This window comes from Equus quagga, chromosome 1 (assembly GCF_021613505.1).
Source record: "Equus quagga isolate Etosha38 chromosome 1, UCLA_HA_Equagga_1.0, whole genome shotgun sequence".
In the NCBI taxonomy this organism is placed as follows: domain Eukaryota; kingdom Metazoa; phylum Chordata; class Mammalia; order Perissodactyla; family Equidae; genus Equus; species Equus quagga.
The window spans coordinates 105,312,644-105,336,284 of record NC_060267.1 but is presented as its reverse complement, the minus strand read 5'-3'; the positions used below and the strand labels follow the sequence as shown (position 1 = coordinate 105,336,284).

Genomic DNA, 23,641 nt, shown 5'->3' with positions numbered 1-23,641 from the left:
CTGAATGAGGCACTGTGCTGGGGTCCCTAGTTAACACGTATGTGTGTGTTTTCACTCCTGCTGGAAGGCTGACTCCCTGGAGGAAGAAGGGGGGTAAACTGAGGCAGTGGGGATGATGAATCCAGGAACGCTAGAAGAGGGAAGGGAGTCTGTCATTCGCCGAGCGCCTTCTACATGCCAGGGACCTAACACATGAGCTGTCACTTACTCCTCTCCACTACTCCTGGTGAATTTGGTGTGACCAGTCCTCAACTTAGAGGTGAAGAACAAGCCCAGAGAGGGTGAGTGGCTTGCTCAGGGGCACACAGCTGTGTGGCACAGAACCAAGCATTCACACCTAGCACTGTCTGCCCTGCAGCCTGCCATCTCTCTAGATGTCCCCCTTCTGAGGAGGCCAAGGGGACCCAGCAGGGAAAGAGGGTCCCCAGAAAGGACAGGAGCAGAGGGGTGACCACTGAGAATGCCACAAGGGGAGAGGCCCGCCCGCTGACTGGCAGGAAGGCCGGACACGCTGGGGCTGTAACAGGGAGAGGTCAGAGACCAGAGCATGGCCGCGCTGGGAGTCTGCACGTGGCCGGGCTGGGCCAGAGGCTGCCGGGCCGTGTCGGCTGTCTCGGCCAAGCGCCTCCCTGTGTGCCAATGCACACGTCTGTGTCTGGCACAGACCCTGCTGTGTGCAGAGCCTCACTCCCACTTTGCTGATGAGGAAACTGAGGTCTGCGGGTGGAGGTGATGAGCCAGGATCGCACAGCTGCAGTCAGAATGAGAACTCAGATCTTTCCTGGAGGGCTCCCAGAGGCGCGTGGGGCTGTGGGCTCATCCCTTACAGGGTTCCAAGCAGCCGGGGCTCCCAGAGGAACAGAAGCCCTTGGCCGGTGGCTCAAGCCCGTCCCCCGGGACGCAAAGGGGCTCATCTGCCTCAGTCTCCACTGCACCCAAGGGTGGCAAGGGAGTGGGGGTGGGTGCAAAGGGCTCGGGAGCTGTAGCCCCATGGACCAGCTCAAACTCCTCCCCTGACGGCGGCATGACTCTGGGCAAGGCCCTCAGTCCCTCTGGCCTCAGGCTCCTCACCTGTGTGACAGGTGTGTTGCCACCTGCTGCTCGCTCCTCTGTCTGCTCGTGTCCCACAGATGTCCGTGGACACCGACTACATGTCGGGCTCTGAGCTGGGTGCTGGGGAAACAGCTGTGGGCAGCGAAGCCCAGGGACCTGCCCTCTCGAGGGCTTAGAGACAGACGTGAAATGACCCGCAGATGTACAACAGGGGGTGAGCTCCAGGGCAGGGGCCACGAGCACCGGCAGCCGGAGGGCCAACCGTCTCTGGTAGGAGTGGAAGGGGGAGGGGCAGAAGCTTCCCTGGGTGAGTGGAGACTTGGGGGGGTCCTGAAGGCTGAGCAGGAGGCACTGGGTAAAAGAAGGGGAAAAGAATGGCATGTGAAAAGGCCCTGGGGCCAGAAAGAGCTTAGCAGCTCTCAAGGAATTGAAAGGCGCCTGGATGACTAGACTAGACGGGAAGAGAGTGGGCAAGGGGAAGAGGGGGTGGGGGCCTTACGGACCGAGTTACAGATCTCTGTCCTTATCCGGGGAATAGGAGGAACCTTAGAAGGGTGTCAAGAATTAAATGGGATGAGGAACATAAAGCCCTGGGTGACGGCCTACCCCGTGATGGACTTCCACAATGGCCTTAGACAGCCCCACCACAGTACCTTTGCACTTTCCACAGGTAACACATTCATTCAACAAACTATGCCTGGGGCAGACTGAGCTGGGGACATGTTGGCAAGCAGGAAAGGGGTCCTGCTTGCACAGAGCCTCGGCCGGGAGGATAAGAGCATCCAGGAGACATTTCTGGAGTCCCATATATGCTGGGAGCTGAGGGGAGCCACCTGCCAGAAGGGTAAACTGAGGCTAGGAGAAGTGAAGAGGCCCCTGTACCCCAGGGTCATGGGTGATTGTGATGAGAGCTGTAGGCTCAGGGCTCTCAGTCCAGTGCTCCCTTTAGGGCCCTAGGCTGCCCCTAACGGTCGCCCCCCCTGAGAGCTGCTGGGCAGAAGTGATGACATGACTCAAATTACAAATGGTGGTACTGAGAGGTGCGTTGATGGAACAACGACCACATGCCAGGTGCTGTTTGCGCCCAGAACTTCACATGTTTGGCTCATTTAATTCCTTTCCTTTAAGGTAGTTTGATTATCATCCTCATTTTACAGACGATAAAACTGAGGCACAGTTAGAGGTCACGTAACTTGCCCAAGGAACTCAGATATCTTCTTCACTAGCCTGGTCTGGCGAATGCAAGCCTTGATGGCCTCCACGTTCGTCCCCACAGGGGCGTCCCACTTTCTCCCCACAGGGAGTTCCCTTTGGGGTCTGCCTGCGGAGCTGGGTTATGTGGACTCATGGCTCACGGGGCTGGGAGGCACGGCCGTGCCCCTCCATCAGCCCTACCCTTCCATTTTACAGATGGGGAGCCTGAGGCCCAGAGAGGGGCAGCCACCTGCCTTGGACACACCGCAGCAAGCCAGGGCTGGGAGGCAAATGCTGGTTCCAGGGCAGCCCTTTAACCCTACAAGAAACCCGCCTGTCACCTTGTGGGGCCACCTCGCTCAGAACCTGTCTTCATCAGATGTGGCTCCGAACAGCCTCTGTCCAGGCGCCACGGCCGCCGTCCGGGGAGACCCCGCAGCAGTGGGGACTCCAGGCCTGGGGGGCCTCTCTGCCGCCCTCAGTTGGGGGGCTGCCCCCGAGGCTGGGCTGACTTTCTCCCCACAAGGTCACCGACAGGCCGCCCCAGAGTGTGGGCTGAGCACCGGACCAGGAGGCGGCCGAGGTGGGACTGAGTGCCGTGGGCCAGGGGGGCGCCCTGCCATCTGGAGTCCGGCCTCCTCTCCCGCAGCCGCCCTGCCCTGCCCGCTGCATGAGCAACCTCCACAAGGAGACACAAGGAGGAAACGGAGGGGCTTGACAAGCTGTAGGTGGCCTCTCAGACACAAGGGGCAGTTTCTTTCCGGGGCACACAGCAGAGCAGAGCAGAGTGGGGCCCCGGGGTCAAAGAACCCCAGCTCTGCCGCTTACGCTTGGGTGGCCCTGAGCTGATCATGTGGCCAGTCTGAGCCTCAGTTTCCCCATCTGTGAAGTGGGAATAACACCTGCGATTCCGAGAGGTTTGGGAGGCACGAATGAGCGGCCAGCACTTTCAAGTTGTAGGAAATCTGGTCTTTGGTTTCAGACACAATGAGACGGCATCTGAAGATATCATTGGCTCAAAGTGGTGCTCCTGCTCTGTCGGGGCTGTCCCCAACCTCTCACGACCTCCCCCGGCGTGGGCACCATCTCCTCTTGGGCTCTCAGCTGCCAGCTGCACAGAGGAACCCACCCATGAATCACCTGAAAACCCCACCCCACCTCAGGTCCCAGAACCACCCTGGCTGGGGGCCAGGTGCTGTATGGCTGGGGCGTGGGCTCTGAACTCACCCACATCTGGGTTCAAATCCAGGCTCCACCACTCACTGGCTGTGTGACCTTGGGCAAGTCACTTCCCCTCTCTGAGCCTCCGTTTCTTCGTAAGATAGAGCTAATGTCTACCTCAGAGGATTATGCTGGGAATTAACTGAGATACAGCGTGGAAAATATTCTGCCTTTCCTGTGTTACGTGCACAATTAGCAGTAGCTTAAAATGACCCACAAGCCCCTCCTGTCTTGCCTGAAGCGAGCAGGACACAAATATCCTCTCCTGGCTGGCTTGTGTGGTGGCAGTCTTGCCCAGTGACGTTCCAGGGCAGCTCGTACTGGCTCGTGAGAGCTAACTGTGTCCTGGCGATCTCAGCCTGCCTGGGTGGGAGCACGCACAGCCCGGAAACCGGTAAACCCTCCAAGGCAGGGCAGCCCCTCCCGCAGAGCCGTCAGTAAACGCTCACCCGCACACCACGGAGCCTGGGGCAGGACGTCACCCTGCGGCCTGGATGCACCGCCTCACGTGTCTCGGGACCCCACCCCGGCTTTCCCTCCACCTGCCCCGCTGCCCTCGCCCATCCCAGCACCGTAACCAGCTCTCGGGGTTCCTCTCTACCCCTCCCACCACCCCAACCACGGGGCCAGCTGAGGATCACCGCCCTGTCCAATGGGATTTCAGTGTCAGATGAGGTGACCCAGGTGTGGCGCTGCCCTAGAAAGCGTTGGGCACTTATCCTCTCTCTCTCTCTCTGCCCCAGTGCCTCTCCCGTGGCCGCGCCCTTGCCAGTCCTCCTCCCGGCAGCCCCCAGCACCCCAGCCACCACCTTCTCGCTCAAACTCGCATCCGGAAGGTTCCACAGCACCAACACCCCCTCCTCTGATCTTCCCACATCCACCTCTTCTCCGGCCCTGTTAGGCCTGCAGGCAGCCAGCGGACTGTCGCACTTGGAGACAGATGGCCCCAAGGGGTTCCTGGTCCTTCCTCCCTGTGTGGCACCGGACAAGCTACTTGGCCTCTCAGAGACTCCACAACAAGGACAGTGACATATATCGGGCTCTCGTCAAGGGTCGGCACCAGGCCAGTGGCTTTACTGGCCCATCTCAGTCCTTATTTCCTCATCTGCAGGATGGGGACAACACAAGTGCCCCCCAGGGAACGGCGCGGCGATCCCAGCAATAGCATCAGTGAGTTGGTTCGCAGACTGCAGAGCGCCGTGCGAACGCTGTGGTTCTACTCGAAAGGGCAAGGCTTGTTTAGATCTATGATTTTTAGATGTGCTTTTAAAAACAAAGCCACAGCCCCGGGCACGTTATTTATAGCCGGCTCCCGTACAGGTTTCTATCATTCCTCGTCAGCTGGGCTACGGTAACAACAAAGGTCACGGCTGCTCTTGCCTCTCGGAGCGACCTGCAAAGAGGGCGGCTTTCCAGTCACTGCCTAGCCAGATGGGCGCCCGCCCGCCCCGCCCCGTGGCGCTGAGATTCTGGGACTCCTCCCCAGGTCTCGCTGGCCACGCGGAGGAGGGGAGGGGAGGAGAGGAGCTTGGGAGTCCTCTTCCCCAGCCCGGGGAGGGAGGTGGTGGTGGGACAACCACAGATTGAAGGGTGGGATTCTGGCCTTGGCTCCGTGAGTGTGGGCCTCAGTTTCCCCATATTCAAAAGGAGAGGAGCAGAGTAAGTAGGCACGGAGAACTTCCCGCCCGTCCTAAATGCAAAGATGCTCTTTTCTCATTTCCATCTCCTCCACTGTGCACCACTGCGGACGAACGCCCGTGGTCCCTGATAATGACAATCACGCTGACAATGCGAATAATCAGAGCCAACATCTGTGTGCTGACGCCACGCCCGGCGCTGGGCTAAGGAGACCTTAGGTGGAGTGAACCCACTGACTCCACACACCACCCCTGGGGAAGGAAACACCGTGCCCATCTGACAGGCGAGGAAGGGATGGAGCCCGAGGGTGAGGCTGCACCCGGGCCGTCTTGTACTGGCGGCGATGGCGGCCTCCAGCAGTGTCTGCCTCCCGGACGCGTGCTGGGCACCAGGGACCAAGCCGGGCACAGCAGGTGGGAGGGCAGACACACCCAGGGCTTGCTTTTCCCATCTCGGAGGGAGTGATGGTCGCAGTGTGGAGAGGCTCACATAGTGCAGGGAGTGGCGGTGGGTGGATGAGGGCCCGGGGCAGCCCGGAGGAGGAGGCCTCCATCGGGCCTGTGGAGGCTCCAGTGGGGAGCTCACTGCACCCGTTCCCTGCCCGTCGAAGCGGGGAGGGGAAGGCGACCCAGGTGTGGGCACAGCCAGAGTGGAGGCAGGAGGTGCCAAGTGCCCGGGATATTTGGGGAATGGCTGGCTGCAGGGGGGGTGGTGGGAGTCGCGGAAGGCGACCGGAGCCCCGCGGCAAGGAGGCCAGTATTTCGCCTGTGGGCCGGGAGCCCCAGACCTCACGCACGCTGTTTGCCAGTCCCACGCGTGCTGCATATCCTTCACATTCTTCCTTAAATCAGCTCCCTTTTAAAACACTTGCACACCTACTTGGTATTATCTTGAGCACCCAGAGCCACGAGATCATGGATTTGCTTTGCCAGTAGTATTTTTCTCCTAACACATTAAAATAAGTGCACAGGAATGAAAATAGAAAGGATGTGCTTGTTCCCACCCCAGAACGGGCCCGGGTCTGCCCTGCGGGAACCGCCGCTGTGGCCTCGGCCAAGGGTGGGTTTTGGGGAGCTGCTCTGATCTGGGTTACAGAAGGATTTCTCCGTGATTACAAGAGGCAGGGGAGGCATTCCTGGGGTCTGCTGCCGCCCCCAGGACAAGGGCTGGGGCACCAGAGTGACCCAGCTGAGCACCGTCCGTCACCCTCCTCCTCGGCACTGCTCTCCGGCTTCAACTGAGCCCGGGGAGCTCACTCCTGGATACCTTCCTTTCCCAGCCCAGAGCCGCTGCGGCCGTTCTGACCTCAATGACTAGCACACATTCCTGGCCTAGTTAGCAAGCCCCTCGTCTCTCATATTTATAGCCACCTCCCGACTCCACCGCACCTCCGAGGGAGGCCTGGCCCTGCCTTCGCCGCCCCACGCTGCCCCGGCCCCACTTGTCCCCACAGGCGCTGTCGGTCCTCCTCTGAGAGAGGGGGGTGGAGCAGGGGACTTCACCCCGGTGACCACGGCCACTGGCTTCTCCTCCTGAACCCCGTTCATAAAATGGGAGCCAGCGTGTGGCCATGCTGGGCTGCGGAGAGTCCGTGAGATCCTGGTTCTGAAACACGAGTCATGACTAGCGCTTGGGGAGCCCCAGCTGTGCGCCAGGCCCTGATCTAAGCACTTGGCACACAAACTCATTTAATCCTTACAACAATTTTATGAAGGATGTACTATTGTTATCAGGCCATTTTGCAGAGGAAGAAAGTGAGGCACAGAAAAGTTAGGTAACTTGCCCAAGGTCACACAGCCAGCTGGGATTCAAACCAGACTCCAGAATCTACATACCAAGCACTGAGCTGAACTTGGCGCAGAGTGGGTCCTCAGCCACTCAGTGGATCCACCCCCATTTGGTCCCTGCCTTTGGGGTCTCCGTAGTCAGCTGAGCATGTCATCTGCTGTCTGCAATCAAGTGGCTGGGGTGGGAGCGAATACTGAAGGCCATGCGCTGGTCTCGGGCATCAGCCCCTTCGAGGAAGTCAGAGAGGACTCGGCTAATGAGGGAACAGAGCAGGGAGGGGCCGAGAGTCACAGTGGGACTTGCATCAAGGCGCCCCTCTTTACCGAGGGGAATGCTGAGGCACAGAGAGAGGAAGAGCAGGCCGTGGCGGGGAACCCTTGGCTCCCCCCGCCCCCCACCCATCTCTGACCTCTCTGGCCCTCGCATCTCAAAGGGGAAGACGTGGAATAGACATATTCATGTAAAGCCTTTAGGGACGCAGCCACCCTGTCCCGTGAATGTGCACGGCTACATTCGGGGACTCCTAGAGGGACAAGAGAACCGACACCATTTGCCGTGTACTCTGCACAAAGCACTGGGCCAGGCTCTTTGCAGTCACTTGTTCATTCAACAAACTCGGTCCGGCACTTGCTCCACGCTGGCTGCTTTATATGTTATCTCATTTAATTCTCAGCAACTCTGCGAGGAAGGCACTATCATCACCAGATGAGGAAACTGAGGCCCAGAGAGGCAGAGACCCCTGCCGAGGGCACTCACACAGGAGGGGCAGGCCTGCGACCGAAGGCTGGAGTTTTGCTCACGTCACACGACTGCTGGTGGAGGATGTGGGGGCGTCGGCACGGTGGGGTCTCGAAGGAGCACCCGCCCCCTGCTTTGTCTCCTCACCCTCCTTTCTCGAGCTGCACAGGCCTGGCTGTACCCCAGTCTTTCTGGCCCCCAATCTGATCCCACACGGTCCCCCTGTCCCGTCTGGCTGCTCTTCCTAAAATCAGCCCTAAGATGGAAAACCCTGTCCTCAAGCACGAACGAGGCTCCGAGCTGTGGTTCCAGGATGCTGCAGCGGAAAACAGGTGTCGGGCTGCTCGTCCTCAGCCAGAAAATGGATGGCCGACCCCGATTTAATTAGCTTTTCCTTGCAATGACTTAGGGAAGCCTGTAATTAGCTCAGGGGCCCCGAGGGAGCGGCAGGTGTGGGAGCCACACGGGAGCCGGCGGTGAGGGGTGGGTGGGTGCGTGGGGCTGGATTAAGCGCAGACTCCCGCTCTTGCCAGGTATGGAGGCTGGGTGAACCTCTTGCTGCCCACGGAGGGGGGTTGGAGAGAAATCCTATATGAGCGCAGAGAAAAAGATGGGGGCTGGAGAGGCCGAGAGCGGGCTCGGAGATCGTGCCTTTACCTTCTGATTTGTAGTGGGCCAAACTAAGCGACTTCCGCAGGCAGCGCGTGACCACAACTCATAGGGTGGCCTTGAGGCTGCATTGCTGCAGAGAAACTCTCCAAGCGCCTTGCAGATGGCTGTGGGGACCCTCTGACAGTGCTGGCCCTTAAAGCAGGGTCTCCCCAGCTAAGAATGGGGCAAAACCTGTCCCCAGTCCTGAAGAGCAGGCTCCCAGAACAGCGTCTGCGCTGCACGTAGGGCAAGTGGATGTGAGCCAGACACAGCTGTGGCCTGAGACCCTCGCCAGCTACAGACCTCAAGGGCATAACCCCCACCACGGGCAGGCGGCCCCTCGATGGGCCCCAGAACTCACAGGCCTCACCTGTGCAGGTTTCCTGCCCCCACACGTCCTCACAGGGACGCAGAGCCAGCCCCACTTTCAGGAACTTAGCCCGAAAACCAGGAGGCACCAGAGAAAGACCCATAAATAGTCAGTTGAGCGATGGTGCCGTTTATTCATCCTCGAGAAGAAGACGTGGGACTCAGGACCAGAAGCCCTTCACTGATGAACCTCCAACCTGAGAACTTTCACAGACACGAAGAAAGCCCCAGCCAGGGGGCGGTGTCAGCGACTACAGACGGGTGTTCTAGCCCCGAGGGCAGTTAGTTCCTTGAAACCTGGTGATTTCCCCGTTGATGCTCATTTTTGAGGTGTCCTCTGGACGTTGTTAAGCCCGCCATGTCCAGCCAGCATGGAGCAGGGTGGGAACTGTATAAAGAGACTGTGGGACAGGGCTGACACGTCACTCTTCACAGCCCAGGGGCTTGTATTGTCTCAGCTGAGCTACAAGGACAGAGCGCAAACACCGCAGGGAGTCTAGTCTGTGTGCCGTGGAGAAGCCGGAGGTGGCCGTGGGCCACACTTGTCGGAACTACAGCCTTTGCTGCTGCCACTGTCAGAACGCCTGCGACACGGCAGGGACCACGGCAGGGACCACGGCAGGTGCTTTCACATACAGCATCTCTGCTTCCGACAATAACTCTGCTGCGGAGGCAGACTTAGCCCCCGGACGGAAGAGGACACTGAGGGTCAGAGAGGGGAGGTGACTTGCCCAAGCCCACCCAGCCAGAAGAGGCAGAGTTTGGATTCGAACTCAAGTCTGTCAGATCCCAGAGCCTGGGTTCCCCGACATTTCACAGAGGTGAGGCGGCGGGGTTGGAGATGGAAAGACAAGGACGGTGAAGGGGGGGCCCGTGGGGCAGAGACGAAAGGGAATGTGAGCCTCAGTAGTTAAATGTGTGCTGAGCACCTGTTGGGAGCCAGGCCACCGAGAGGAGACGCACACTGTGCCTGCCCTCCAGCCGCTGGGGGAGCCGTGGACGCGTCCGCTAAGTCCTACTTGATCTGTCCTCCCTCCCGGGTTCAGCAGCTGACCCTCCTCCCCTGGGCTGGCCCCTGGACCAGTCTGTGTCCTGGTTCCCATCCCTGCAAGGTCTGCATCCCCTGCCTTGGGCTTGGCTCTGGGCTCACTGGATGTTTGTGGACCCCCAGGCTTTGCTGCGCCTCAGCTGCTGTGCTCATCCCCTTATCACAACAGTCCTCTCTGTGAGGTTCAGAGAGGTTAAGTAGCTGGCCCGAGGTGGTCCAGCCGGTAAGCGGAAGAGGCAGGATTTGATCTCACGCCTGTCTCACTTCATGGCCTGAGGCATGCCCTGTGATCCTGTCTCCCCTATGGCCACCGTGCCCAGCCCTTCCCACCTCCCGGCTCCTTCCACGGGGTGTCCCCTGCTTGGAGCACAGCCTCTGCTGAAGCCAGCTCCGCACTCATTAGCTGGAGGAGATGCATTTTGGAAACCACCCAAGGAAAAGACACTTGAGATAACTTTCCTCCGTAGCTTTTGCTGCCAAAATGCGCTGAACCCCGACTGGGGGCAGGCCTCTGCAGGACCCATGTCGACGCTGCCCGTTTGGCTGGGATTTACAGCCGGCAGCACACTTTCCAAGTTATTACCTCACAGACCCAAACGGCAGCCCTGGGCTGGCTGTCCCGACCCTCCTTCTACAGATGAGGCGGCTAGAGACTCAGGAAGGTCATGGGGCTTGCTCAAGGTCACATTCCCCCCTGTGGTGACCTTGGAGAAGTCACGCTCCCTCCCAGAGCCTCAGATGATGATGGTGCTGGCTTCTCAGGGCTGCTCAGGGCAGGGGGGGGGGGGGGGGGGGGAGGGGGGGGGAGGGGGGGGATGTGGGGGGTGGGTAAGGAAAGGAAAACGGGTGGAAGGGTCCAGCACAGAACCTGACCCACGAGAGGCGCCCCGCAGCTGACTCTCCAGACAAAGAAAATCCCAGACGTGTGGATGGTCAGGGAAAAGGAAGGCCAAGGGGGAAACTTCTCAAGCCCCCACTGTGCCAACAGCAGGCAGGTCGCTGCGGATAGCTACTGTGCCCATTGGTGCTGTCTACTCCTCGGCACGTGTGGTCGCATTTCACCTTCATTACAAGGGACAATTTCTCTCCCCAGTTCACAGAGGAGGAAAGAGACGTGCAGACACGTTAGGTAAGTGGGAACCAAAGGCCAGTTTTTCAACAGAAAAGAAAAAACAACTCAAGTTCAGAGTAAGACAAGCCTGTAAAGTAACCCTCTGCCCCCAAAAGACCCCTCCGGAACTTCTCTCCAGAACATCTCCTTTCTCTCCTCAACCCCTCAAGCTCTCACTTAGCAACTTCCTTGACCTCAGAGTTTACGGCTAGCCGCCTCCCTCAGCCTGAGGTTCAGGAGCCCCTGGGAACCCCGGCCCCCACCTGCTGGGCCAGGCCAGGAGTGACGCTGGGCTCGGTCCCTTGGGAATCTCTGCTCTGTTTTTGGGAGTGGGGGCACTCCTGCCTCACACTCAGCCGTGCCCCTGAGGCATGGTGCATCTGGTTAACAAACATCCTGTTTCCTGGAAATAGGAAGAACCCCGGCCTGGTCCTGTCTCTGGAACCTCTCCCACCTGGAAGTCTGGGTGATTCCCCGGGGACCCCCGTGTCACCTGCAGCCAGGAGAGGGGAACGAGGGATGCTCGTCGGCTCCACTAAGCAGACAGACCCAACAGGTCCAAGCATTTCTCTCTGGGCCTCAGTTTCCTGTTCTCTAAATTGCAGGAGAAAAATAAAAGAAAGCAAACTGGCAGGACCAGACTGGGGCAGGAGCCGCAAACCAACCGCTCGGGAGAGCAGCCAGCTTAAAATAAATTTGTTTGTTTTGCTAGAGCTTAAAATAAAAATTGAACTAAGTGCCAATGTTTAAAAACTGGGAGATCGTGCATAAGAATCCAGATTTCTGGCTTCTCGTATAATATTGGAAGTGCTGCCCACCGGGTGTTGGCTGGAGGTGGGGGAGGCCGGAGAGATGGGCAGCAGGTCACCAGGTCAGCCCTCTCCCCATCTGACTCCATCAAGGGTGCGTTCTCGCCTGCATCCAGGAGATAAGTGAGTTTGCAGCTCCTGGACCTCGCTGTCTCCCGAAAGCCAGGGCCCCTCCAGGCAAGAGGGTGGGCTTCTGCTATAAAACCTTTCCCATTTATTTCACAAACACTCAGTATATGCCAGGGGTTGTTTTAAACACACCAGGAACAGTCCTGAGTGCTACACACATACCAGTCAACTACTTACTTCTCATAACAACCTTGTGAGGTGAGTACCACTGTCATCACACACATTTTATTGATAGGGACACTGAGGCACAGAGAGGTTAACTCACTTGCCCAAGGCCACACAGATAGGAAGTGGCGGTCTTGGGATTTGAACCCTGGCAGCCTGACTCCCGAATCTGTGCTCTCACCACTGTATGAAGCTACCCACCCGCCTTCTCTGGGAAGTGGCCAGTCTTGTGGTTTTGTCCAAGTTTCCATGAGCCAATATGAAATCCAGATGATCACCCCTCCCCCATTTCTCCTTCCCTCCTCTCCTGTATGGATTACTTCCCTCCCGCATATGTCGATCAACTCCCTCAACCCTCCTAACAACCCTGTAGGGTGTAGGTACTGCCAGTATCCCCATTTGAAGATGAGGACATTGAGGCACAGAGAGGTCCAGTGACCTAGCCAAGGCCATGGGGCTGGAAGCGGCAGAGCCAGGGCTGGACCGAGGCCACCTGCTGCAGAGCCTGTACTCTCAGCACCTTTCTCTCCCCCTCACGCCCCCAGCCGCCCACCCTTGCCATTCATTTCTTCCCTCCTTCTGTTTTTCACTCACCCATCTATCCAACACTCAGCTCAGACCCTGGGCTGGGCATGGAGGACAGCTGTAAGGGGCATCGAGGTTGGGTGGAGCGGGAAGGTGGCATTCTGCTCCCAGACCAGGAACTGCCCATGACCACTCCCTCTGGAGCTGAGGCCAGTGGGAGAACTGGTTTCCAGCTGACGGCCCTGGAGAGCTCAGGAGGAAGCAGCAGAGGGAGGCCTGTGGCCCCCAGCAGCTTCCTGCAGGTGAGGCCCCAGCAAGGCCCTGGGAGATCCTGGGAGACCGGCAGCCGCCCATGGCCCAGACCCCACGCTTCACAGCTGCAGCACTAACCAGCCTCTGCTCCTGGCTCTGCCATCCATCTGCTATGAGATCCTGTGCAAGGGGGCTCCCTTTTCTGGGCCTCAATTTCCCCATCTGTAAAATGAGGGTGTTGGGCCACTGGAGGCTGCAAACTGGCAGTTTCCCCGATTACTGACAGCCGACAGTAGGATGGTACATTCTTCACAATTTGAGTCAATATTGATATGTGGATATTAATGACAGTCCATACTTGATCCAAATTTCCTTAGTTTTAATCTAATGTCCTTTGCTGTCCCAGGATCCCACGCAGGTACCATACTATATTTAGTCACATGTCCCCTCTGGATCCTCTTGGCTGTGACAGTTTTGCAGAACTTTTTAAAGTTAAATTTGAATGCCTCAGAAGGAAGGCTTCTGGGTACCAGAAGTAGTCTGCACTTGGATCTGGGCGGTGGTTACAGGTGTACAAATACATGTGAAAATCATCCGGTGGCACCCTGAAGACGAGGGCACATCACCCACTTTACTGTAGGCATATCAAGCCCCAATAAAAAACAACTGAATGACTCTCTCCAACTTGCCACAGTCCCCAGCACTCCCTATTACACTCCACTCAGAGTTTATCATTCTTTTCTATCATCTGCTTGGCACCTGCAGCCACCACATGGTATATATATAAGCCTCTTCCAGTTTACTCATTTGTAAAATGGGTGTAACGATATTTTCTACTGGATAAGACTGTAGTGACGATTAACTGAGATAACATATATACTATAAAGTTCTTAGCACAGTGCCTGGTGCATAGTAAGTGTTCAATAAATGGGAACAATTATTATTATTGCTCATGTAATGTTTATATCATTAAAACAAGTGCACAGCTCTCCTTTCTCCTTAAAGCAAACCCTGTCCTCTCTCTCTTCTTCCTCCCCTACCTCCTCTTATGTCTTCGTCCCAAGGCCCAAACTGACGACCAGAAAATGGAGGAGTCATCCATGCCTGCAGAAGTGGCCCACATCTGCCAGCAGAGCCAGGAGACCACGAGGCTGACCCGGAGACCTGTCCCCAGTGCCCAAGGACACTCTGGTGGAAGCCGGGGCCCCAATCCCCCCCTTCGTAAGGAGCCCCTTGGGGTGCAAGGAGCTCTTCAGTTCCCAGACACTCGCCATCAAAAGCTGCATCCTGTCCCCCCAGGGGATCCCCTGGACAAGGACCCCGGGGGAAGCTGGAGGGCTTTTGGAGGCGGGCTGTGGAAATCCTGGGGAGAAGGGAACCTCCCACATGGCTCGCTGCTGGCCCAGCCTCTGCGGGATGCCAGCATCCCCTGTGAGGCTCCCCCAGACCTGAGCCCAGAAGCAATGAGGTCAGCGGGAGACAGGTTCTCAGACACTTTAGGGCGACCTCTGTTAAGGAGAAACCAAGCTCTGGGCAGGAGGTCCTGAGGGTTGACAAAGGCCAATGAGGCCAAGGAGGTGGGGAGGGGACTGGGGGTTGGGAGGCCAGCGCTGGGTCCTGTCTTGCCCCCTGACTCGCCATGTGACCACTGGCAAGCCCCTTTCCATCTCTGAGCCTCCCTTTCCTGATAGTAATAACAACAAGAACAAGAATAAATAGTAACAGTAGCGACGATGGCAGCGATGATGGTGGCGGTGCTGATAGTGGCTCCCAACTTAAGTATGAGGTGTGGGGCGAGCCCTGTGTGTGCGCAGTGCAGTTTCACCCTTACAAGTACCCCACGCCGCAGGGCCTGTAAGGATCTCCATGCATGGAAAACACGGGCATCGGAGGGTCAAGAACTTGTCTAAGGCTCCGAGCTAAGAAAGGCTGCAGACACAGGACTCGAACCCCAGTCCAGGCCGTCTCCTTTGCAGCTACACCTGTGAGACCCCTGGCGGGTCTCCTAACTTTCCTTCCAGCTCTGGCCTCGCGGCCTCTGGAGGCCGGTCCACGTGCAGGGAGTCCCAGGGAGCAGTGAGGCCACTCAGGGGTATGCAGCACTCAGCAGTGCTGAGGGGCCGCATCTGTCGTCTCATCTGATCCCACAACAGTGTTGGGAAATACGTACTGTTGTCACCAGCCCCAGTTTACAGCGTGGGAAACGGAGGCACAGAGAGACCGGAGTACACGTGCAAAGTCACATACAGGTGTCAGGATCTGAGCCCGGGCCATCTGGCTCCAGGGCGCCCACACCTGCACACTTGAGCAGCCCTCTGAGGGGAGGGGGCCCATAGAGCCCCCCAGGCCAGGCTCCACCTCGGTTTCCAAAGGGCTCATGTGGCCCAGGCCTCATCCTCCACCCTCCCTCCCAGCCCAGGACTCCAAGGCTGGCAGAGCCCTCCTCTTACACCCAGCTGCTTCCCAGCACTGGAGACCCAAGTTCCCCAGGGGCCCAGCCCGTCCAGGGCCGTGGGCAGTGCCCGGCAGACCCGCCCTCCCATACCTGGGCTGGAGATGGTGGCGATTCCCCCGGTGTCCCAGGCCACAGACACAAACCCTCGCTCTGACCTCTCGGCTTCAGCAGCAACAGCCACTGCAGACTTCTGCACCCAGCGAGGGGCCGCGGCACCTGGTCTGGCTGCCAGCAGGGCTGCCGCCCTTTCTGGCCTCGGGATCAGCGAGGCGGGAGGCTGGTGGGGAGGGGCGGGGGAGCACGGCTGGCCACCAGGGGCCATGGGCTGGCCTCGGCAGTGCCACGTGCTGGGCAAAACGGCAGCCTGTGCCAAAAGCAGCGTGGGGGGCGGGCATGGCTCTGCCCGGCTTCCTCCTGGGCCCCAGCGCTGGAGGCTTCGGATCCTATCAGCGGCGCCCTGGCTCCAGGCCTGGCTACCTGGAAGTGCTCTTGTTCTGAGGACTCCCTGTACGCCTGGCTGGTGCAGAGTGGCCCTGGGGACACGAGGAAAGGGCAGCCACCATGCGTACATCAGGCTGGACCCAGGAACGGAGGCTTCCAATGAAACGGGTCATGTGAGTGTGGATGTCGGGGAGAGGCCAGGCTGCGAGAGGAGGAGGACCTGGGCCAGGCAGCCCAATCTCACCTCCTCCAGGAAGCCGCTCTGGACTGAAGGGGAAAAAAGGCGAGAGTCTCCCACCCGGCCTGTGTCTTGGCCCCATGACACTCCTTGCTGTTCCCTCTCATAACGAGCCCACCCCCTTCTCTCCGTTTACAGAGAACAGTAAGGAAACGCGCTGTGTCCTGTCAAGCAGAGCACAGCGTCCCTTCTCCAACATCCGCGGAGAGGGAACCCTTCACGGGAGCCTCCCAGCTCCCAGAATCCTGTGTTTGCTTTATCTGAAACATTTCAGGTGTGAGGAACTCACCCCGACTGTTTTTTTTCACCTTTACGTGAATTGATATTTTGCTCGTCATGACGGCTCCTATCTGACAAATCGTAGAACATCTGTGCCACAAACATATTATTTAGTGAGCGAGTGCCTGCCTCCACTCCCCAGCCTTTGGTTTTTTGAAATACGGTTTAAGTCGCACAGGGACCGGATGAAAAGCCCCCTTCCGGTCAGAGCCAGGGCGGGGACCCCAGCCTGGCGGTTCCGGGAGGCGGGCGCTGGGTGGACGGGGGGCTCTGCCCGGCCTTTGCCTCTGCCGCCCCCCACGACGCAGCCCCCAGGGATGCGTGTGTCAAGCCTGGGCATCGATCATAGCTTCCTGACCGTTCGTCTCTGCTCCTGGCTTCAATGTGGCGAGACTCCCTCACTTCGTAACTACGCCCCTCAACGGCCTCCTTGTACTTCCTTTCTCAACAGTGCTGAGCACCTGCTGTGTGTCAGGGACTAGGGATCCAGAGCAAGACTTGGACTCTGTACCCATGAGCGTGAGAGGATCACGAAGACACTGATGAGCATCCACGTGCTCAGAGAGGGTAGGTCACTTCCTCCAGGTCACACAGGTGGGAGGAAATGGGGCATGATAGTCAGACCTATTTGAGTCTAAGGCCCAAGAAAACTCTTTGCACTGCCCCACTGCTCCTGGGGAGTTTAGAGTCTAGTGGGAGAGATGTAACTAAACAACCAAATAAGACACAAGACGATACATTCCACAGAGGCGTACCTGAAGGGCTGCCGGGACAGAGAGGATGGAGGGACCAACTTTCATGGGGTGGAAGTCACACTGGGGATGGGTCCTGGGGAGGCGAAACCTGAGCAGTGCGTTCCATTCTCTAGCTTAAGAAATCAGATAACTCGTGTGGTTAAAACTGTGTCTCAAGTACGAGTCACCCAGCCCTCCAGGAGCGCTTCCACCCTCATGACCACTCTGTGACCTGTTTGCTGGCCAACCGAGGACCAGAGAGGGGAGGTCACTCACCCAAAGTCACCCAGCTGGGCCAGATTTGAGCCCAAAGTTCGGGCTGTCTCCACCACGCCATGCGCCCCTCCACTCCTACACATTTCCTTGTTTCATCCTCCCCTTGGTGCAGAGGGATGAGCAGAGTTCCCCAGAGACAGTGGAAAGGCACCCCCAGCACCATCTCAAGGCTTGAGGCAGACCTTAGTCTGTGACAAGCGGCGCAGAGGAAGGTAGATTTGAATGCAGCCTCCAGCCCTCCCGCCCACGGGTGGCTGCGAGGCCACCCTTAGTGCCCCAGTGGTTTCAGGTAAGCACTTCCTTCTGCTGCAGCTCCTCTCTGAAAACACGAATGTTCCTGGGCCGTGTACGCCCACCGCCTCCCGCCCCTGAGGGGGTGGAGCACCCTCCTGGACCTCAGTGTGGGTGAGGTGGTCCAGCAATATATCCAGCTCCACAGACATTGGATGGGTGCCACCTAGAGACACGGCCTGTGCTAGGGGCTGGGGGTCCCTGCGAAGACGCCGTTGCCCCCAGCGCTCCAGGGATGGGAAGGGGCTGTCCGACTTGGCAGCCTTGGCTCCCAGCTCTGCCACCCCAAGCTGGAACTCAGAGCCTCCAAAATGGGCAAAATGAGGAGCAGGAAGAGGATGGGGATACGGGAATTTATGGCACTGGGGGGCGGGGGCACAAACTCAGGCCCCCGGACGGCCACACTAGGTCAGAGGCTCCAGATGCCTCGCCACAGTCACCCGGAGCCACTGCACCTACAGAGAGCGGGGAGCAGTCGCCCCAGGTCACACAACAGCTCCCAGCAGAGCGGGCCTGCGAGCATGGGAGGTTTCCTCTGCCCGGCCAGACTGGACTGGACTGGCCTTTCTGGAGGCCACTCCTAAAGCCAGACAGAGCTGGCCAGGACCCATCTGGTCCACCAGCCTCGCTTGCAGTGAATGAAACCGAGGCCCAGAGAGAGAAGATGGAGGCTGCCAGCCAGGTGCCCAGCACCCTGTGAGGCCCTTTATAGACATCCCTCACTCACAATGTAGGAACCATCTCTGCTTTGCAAATGGGGAGACGGAGACTGGAGAAGCAGCAAGATTCACCCAGGGCCGCACAGCCCAGACTGGCAGCGCTGGGATTTGAACCCAGCACCCAGGCACGTGCACGTCTAGTCTGGTCACTCTGCCCAGTTCACAGCACAGTGTCTTCAGGGGTCATGGCAGCCTTGGAAATACAGATCGATGGCTCTTAGCTCGAGTGATGTGGGACCCTCCAATATGTGGGGTAAGGAAGCTTATTTTAAGAATAGGGATCTCGAAAGAAGGGGGGTCTACCGCCTACCCTTCACCTCTCCAGGGACCCCAGACAAGCCACGGACGCCGTGGGGGTGACCGGCTCAGGGTCCCCTGCACTCCCTGTGCTCCCGGAGTCCAGCGTGCAGCCAGGTTGACAAAGAGCTTGGGTTCAAACCCACTTGCTCCTCAGGTAGGTAATGGCCCGAGAGCCCCAGACTGAGTTTGCGAAGGCCGAGGCCTATGCGGGAATCTCCTGGGAGCTAAGGAGTCAGTGATTTTGAGAAGGACATTGCCCTTTTGCAAAATGATGTAAAATATATTTGAGCCTATTTGAGAAATGTCATGAATGAGCTGGTGGCCCATTCAGAGTCCATCTCAAACCATGATGACGGTGTTACGGATTGAACTGGGGTGGGGGCACCCCACCAAAAGGTACTTTAGAGTCCTAACCCCCAGTACCTGTGAATGTGACCTTCCAAAGAAATAGGGTCTTCGCAGAGGCAAGCAAATTAAGATGAGGTCATTAGGGTGGGCTCTGATCCAACACGGCTGCTTTTCTTATAAAAAGGGGCAATTTGGGCACACACACACAGCAAAGATGAGGTGAAGGTGGGGGATCAGGGAAATGCACGCACACCCAGGAGTGCCAAAGATCACCAGCAAACCACCAGCAGAAGGAGAGGGGTGTGGGACAGTCTTCCCTCACGGTACTCGGAAGGAGCCTGCCCTGCCGACACCTGGACGTTGGACTTCAGCCTCCAGGGCTGTGTGACAACAAGGCTCTGTTCCTTTAAGCCACCCTGTCGGGGTGCTCTGTTAGGGCAGCCCCAGCAAACCAATGCAGATGGCGAGCCGACTGTTCCCAGCCGTGCAGGTGAGAGAGTCTGACACGGTCCCAGCAGAAAGAGGCCCGGGGTCCCCACAATCTGAGGCAGCTGTCCCCACCGGGGACCACCAGGAGAACAGAGACCCACTGAGCAGCCGGTGATATCAGGCCCCCTGCTGGATACCTTGGATTTTTAACTCCTCTTAGTCCTTCCAACATCCTCAAAAGGGAGGGCCTCTTACTCCCATTTTATGGAACATAAAATCGAGGTGGGAGAGTGTCTACACAACTTGCCCAGGGCTGCACGGGCAGGACCTGAACTGGCAGAGGTGAGCCGCGCAGTCAGGGTGTCTGGCCGCCTCCCCAGACAGAGCCTGCACAGAGCACCCTCCCCGGGGAACGAGGCCTCACCGAAGGGCTGGGCGTGTCCCCCAACCTCTTTGCTCCGTCCCCCGTATTTCGGACTCTGGGGAAGTCTGCTCAGGGGGAGGGCCCACGTTTTACTCCCTTCTCTCATTGAGGAAAACAGGATGGAAAAAGGATAAGACGCTTAAGAATCCTCAAGGACTTTTAAGGCCCTCGTTGGTGCAGGTTCTCACCCTTACAAAGCATGTTCCCGTGCGTTGTCCCCGCTGCCAGCACAGGCCTCAGATGGGAATCGCCGTCCGCACTGGAGGCAGGACGGGCTGCTTTGTAAATGAGCGTTAGTTAGGGCAGCCTCAGATGGCGCTCCAACGTGGAAATTCTGCCAGTCGAATTTATTTATAAGGGAGGATGCTTGTAACTTTCACTTAAAAGGGATTTCCACTGGGACGTTTTGGGCGTTGTTCTGGCACAGACTGGGAGTGAAATGTTTCCCCTGAATGTTCTCTGACTCCATTAACCGCTCTCTCGGTTCACCTTCTCTCTGGAAGCTCCTACTGGCAAAGAAGGTGGGGGCTCGCTCCACTCCCTTATCAAGGAGGTGACGTTTCTCTACTCAGCCTGTCTTGGCTCATCTTGGCGGTGGCAGGGGGGTCGGGCTCCGGGAGGCCCTTCTGCTTTGGCCACTGGGGAGCCCGAGGCTCTGGGGAGGACAGTGGTCTCCATGGCTCCTGGAGGGCCTGTCCCCACCCAGAGCTCCGGTCCAGCCAGGCCTGGCCCAAAGGGGTGCTGTGGCATGCTCGCTGGATGAGCAAGGGGCCTTGACCCCAGACTGGGAAATGCAGACAGAGCCCAGTCGGACTGTGGGTTCTCCACTTTCCTCCACTTCCTCTGCAGTTTGCTAAAAACCTGGACTCCAGAGCCAGACCTCCCGGGTTCGAATCCCAGCTAGGGTAAGTAAGGCAGCACTCTGTGCTTCAGTTTCTCCTTTTATAAAATGGGGATGATGGCCATGCATGCCTACCTCATGGGCTGTTGTGAAGACTAAATGATTAATATTTTTAAAGCACTTAGGATAGGGCCAGCACTGTATTATGTGACTGCTATTATTATTGTGATTATTGTGATTAATTAATTTAGCCAACACGGGTTGAGGGCCCTATGTGTAGAGTCTCAGATGGACCAGCTTTGCTATACTTGCTGAGCAACCCTGGGCATTCTAGTTAACCACTCTGTGCCTTGGTTCCCTCTTCTGTGAAACAAAGGTAATAAAGCTACGCATATTACAGGCTGGTGGTGGGGATAAGGGGCTTGTCCCAGCGCCCGGCCCATGGAAAGTGCTTAGTAAGCCATGGGTACTATTATCATCATCGATGCCAGAGTTGCTGGATTCCTGCCAGGTCAGGCTGGGCCCTCCCCAGCTGCCCTGGGAGAAACTCCGATCACCTTGGACAGATCCACCGGCGCCTGGCCCCAATTCTTCCTGCCAACGTCCCAGCCCTCCAGACCCAGAACTTTGGCCCAGCCCTTCCTGGCACGCCGGCCACCCCGTAGTCATCTCCCAGCCCCAGAGGGACGTTTCCCAAACAGTCATCGGATCTCTAGAAGCCTCCAATAGTGGCTAGCATGCGTGCAGACTCAATGCAAACTCCGCAGGGGCCCTCGAGGTCCGGCCCACGGGCCCTGAGGTGCATTCCTCTGTCCACATCACCTCCATGGGGCCCTTGCTCACCCTCCCCAGCCCACTGCCCTCCTTGCTCTTCCTCAGCCCCACCGGGCCACTTGCTCGTGGGGTCTCCCACCTGCCCAGCACGCTCTCCCCAACCCCGGACCTCTGCATGGCTGGCTGCTCCTGCCATCGAGACGTCCTCTCAGAAGTCCCCTCCTCAGTGACTGCCACCCTGTTTTGTTTTCTTCGCAGTGCCTGCCACACCCTGGAGCCATCTCATTCATTTGTCTGGTCTCCTGTCAGCATCAGCAGCAGGAGGACGGGGCCTCACCTGTGTCATTCACGAGGGCACCCCTGGGGTGAATGCAGGCCTGACAGTGACAGCACAGAGGTGCTCAACAAACACCTGTAAACCAATGGACGGGGGCTGAGCCCTGACGCCAAGCATCCTTTGGGGAAACAATAATGCATCTCTGTTATATAATAAAAGAGGTTGAGGCCCTGGGTGAAAATTTCACCATGTGGTTGCCAGCCACTGGCCGGGGAAGCCTTTCAGCCCATCTCAGAGGAGGAGGGGGGATGTCACCTCCCCCGCCGTGGACCCTCACAGACAGCTCTCCTCTGTCTCCCGCCTGCCCATGCCCGTCAAAAGCTGCTGGGTTTCAACACCCATGTTTCTGTTCCGTATTATCGATCGTTTAATATTCAAGAGACGGCATTAAATAAATATGTGAGCAATTATGTAATATGTTTGGAAACAATCTGGTTCGTCCCAGAGTGACTGGGAGAGGAACAAAACTTCAGCCAAGCAAGAATCTGGGTGATCCCTGAGGGCGGGGACAGGCATGCGGCCAGTCTGCCTGCCTGCGGCCTCCCTGATTCGGGTCCGAGTTCCTCATCTCCTGGGCACCGGCGGGTGGGGTGGTAGGAAGCGAGCTCAGCATCCTGGGTTGCATCCTGGCTCTCCCACCGCCGGGCTGTAAGCGCCTTCTCTCTGGGCCTCAGTGTTCTCATCTGTGAAAGGGCTAACAACGCCTACTGGGCCCTCAGCTGAGACAGTGACTCTGAGCTCTGGCTCAAGGACATCCTTCCGGAAGGTAAGCTGTGTCTGATGCTGGAAGATGAGCAGCATGAGCTCTGGTTCCTGACAGAGGTGGGAAGTGGGGCACAGAGCATGGACTCTGAGGTTTGTAGATACACAGTGCAAGGCGGACGGAGCAAGGCAGTAACAGAGGCCCAAAGGAAGGGCTCGGGTATGCAGAGTAAGACATGCTTAATCCCAGCCAGGAGCCAGGGGATCCTACGGAGCTGCCATATGGGCTGGCTCTGCAAGGCTGGGTGGCCTTTTGACCCCAGAGAGAGGGCTGCCCCATTTAACTAACATTCATCAGGCACCTAGCATGTTTATTCATCCAACAAGCATTTATTGAGCACCACTGTGTTCCAGCTACTCTGCAAAGCACTTTACACGGATTATCTTTGCTTGGCCTTCACGAGAGGAAGATGCTGCTGCCGTCCCCATTTTACAGACGAGGGAACCGAGACTCAGTTCACTGTGCGAGGCGATGCTGCCTTCCTTCTCCCCGTTCTATGCCATACTTCCTATTCAAATGCAAAAGGGATGGGGGGAATTGACCCAAACCAGGACAATGCTGCATAAATCATTCACGTGTCCCGGTCAGGGGGTGGAGGGAAGGTAGCTGCTGCCATGCACTGCTTTCCTGCTCAGCTGACCCACCGTTAGCCACCCCCTGCCCTGTCAGCAGTGCTCTCTCCCCAGATCTGCCCCACCCCCAGCCCCAGCCAACCCCAGTCTCCAACTCACCCTCCACGTCTTCTGCTTAAACGCAAGGTATCAGGATTTGGAAGATGGGGCCCATGTCTTGCTGGCTCTGGGGACTGGGTGACGAATTCAGCTCTAGAAAAGGGGAGATGACATTGGTTAAGGATGGGTGACCCGACGGGGACCTGGGTCAGGATAGGAAGGGAACAGTGGTGTGGAGCGCCCCCAGGTGCCGGCACTGGGCCAAGGGCAGGCGGGGCTGGAGACAGAAGACAAGCAGGGCTGCCTCTTCTCTCCACCTGCCCCCAGGGGCTGACCAGCCGCAGGGGGACCCAGCCCCTGCCTTTGCCTTCAAGACACCCCTCCCAGGCCCTCCCAGGCTCCAAGCCCATCTTAGGAGAGGAAGTCCACCCGCTGGCAGGGGTGTCAGGATGGGTCCCACTGCCCTCCATCCTCTGTCGTATGGCCTCCAAGGGCAGAGGGAGTGTGGCAGCGTGGTCATGGCGTGTGCTCTGGAGAGACAGAAGCCCTGAGGCAGGCGGCTTCATCTTTCCGAGCCTCGGTTTCCCCACCCGTAGGACAGAGACGATAACAGCTATCATCCAGGGCCTT

General features: G+C 58.0%; 1 protein-coding gene across 10 annotated transcripts in view; it reads right to left on the bottom strand.

Annotated features, from left to right (window-relative positions):
• The window catches only part of ATP2B2 (ATPase plasma membrane Ca2+ transporting 2), a 355,046-nt gene that overhangs the window by 171,766 nt on the left and 159,639 nt on the right, over positions 1–23,641 (bottom strand). For 9 of the 10 annotated variants that reach the window (XM_046675025.1, XM_046675014.1, XM_046675097.1 and 6 more), the window contains one exon: positions 23,072–23,164. The gene's annotated coding sequence lies outside the window, so the exon portion shown is untranslated. Of the gene's footprint in view, positions 1–15,236; positions 15,302–23,071; positions 23,165–23,641 lie in introns of those variants that run through there. The other variant, XM_046675076.1, reaches the window with a different exon arrangement.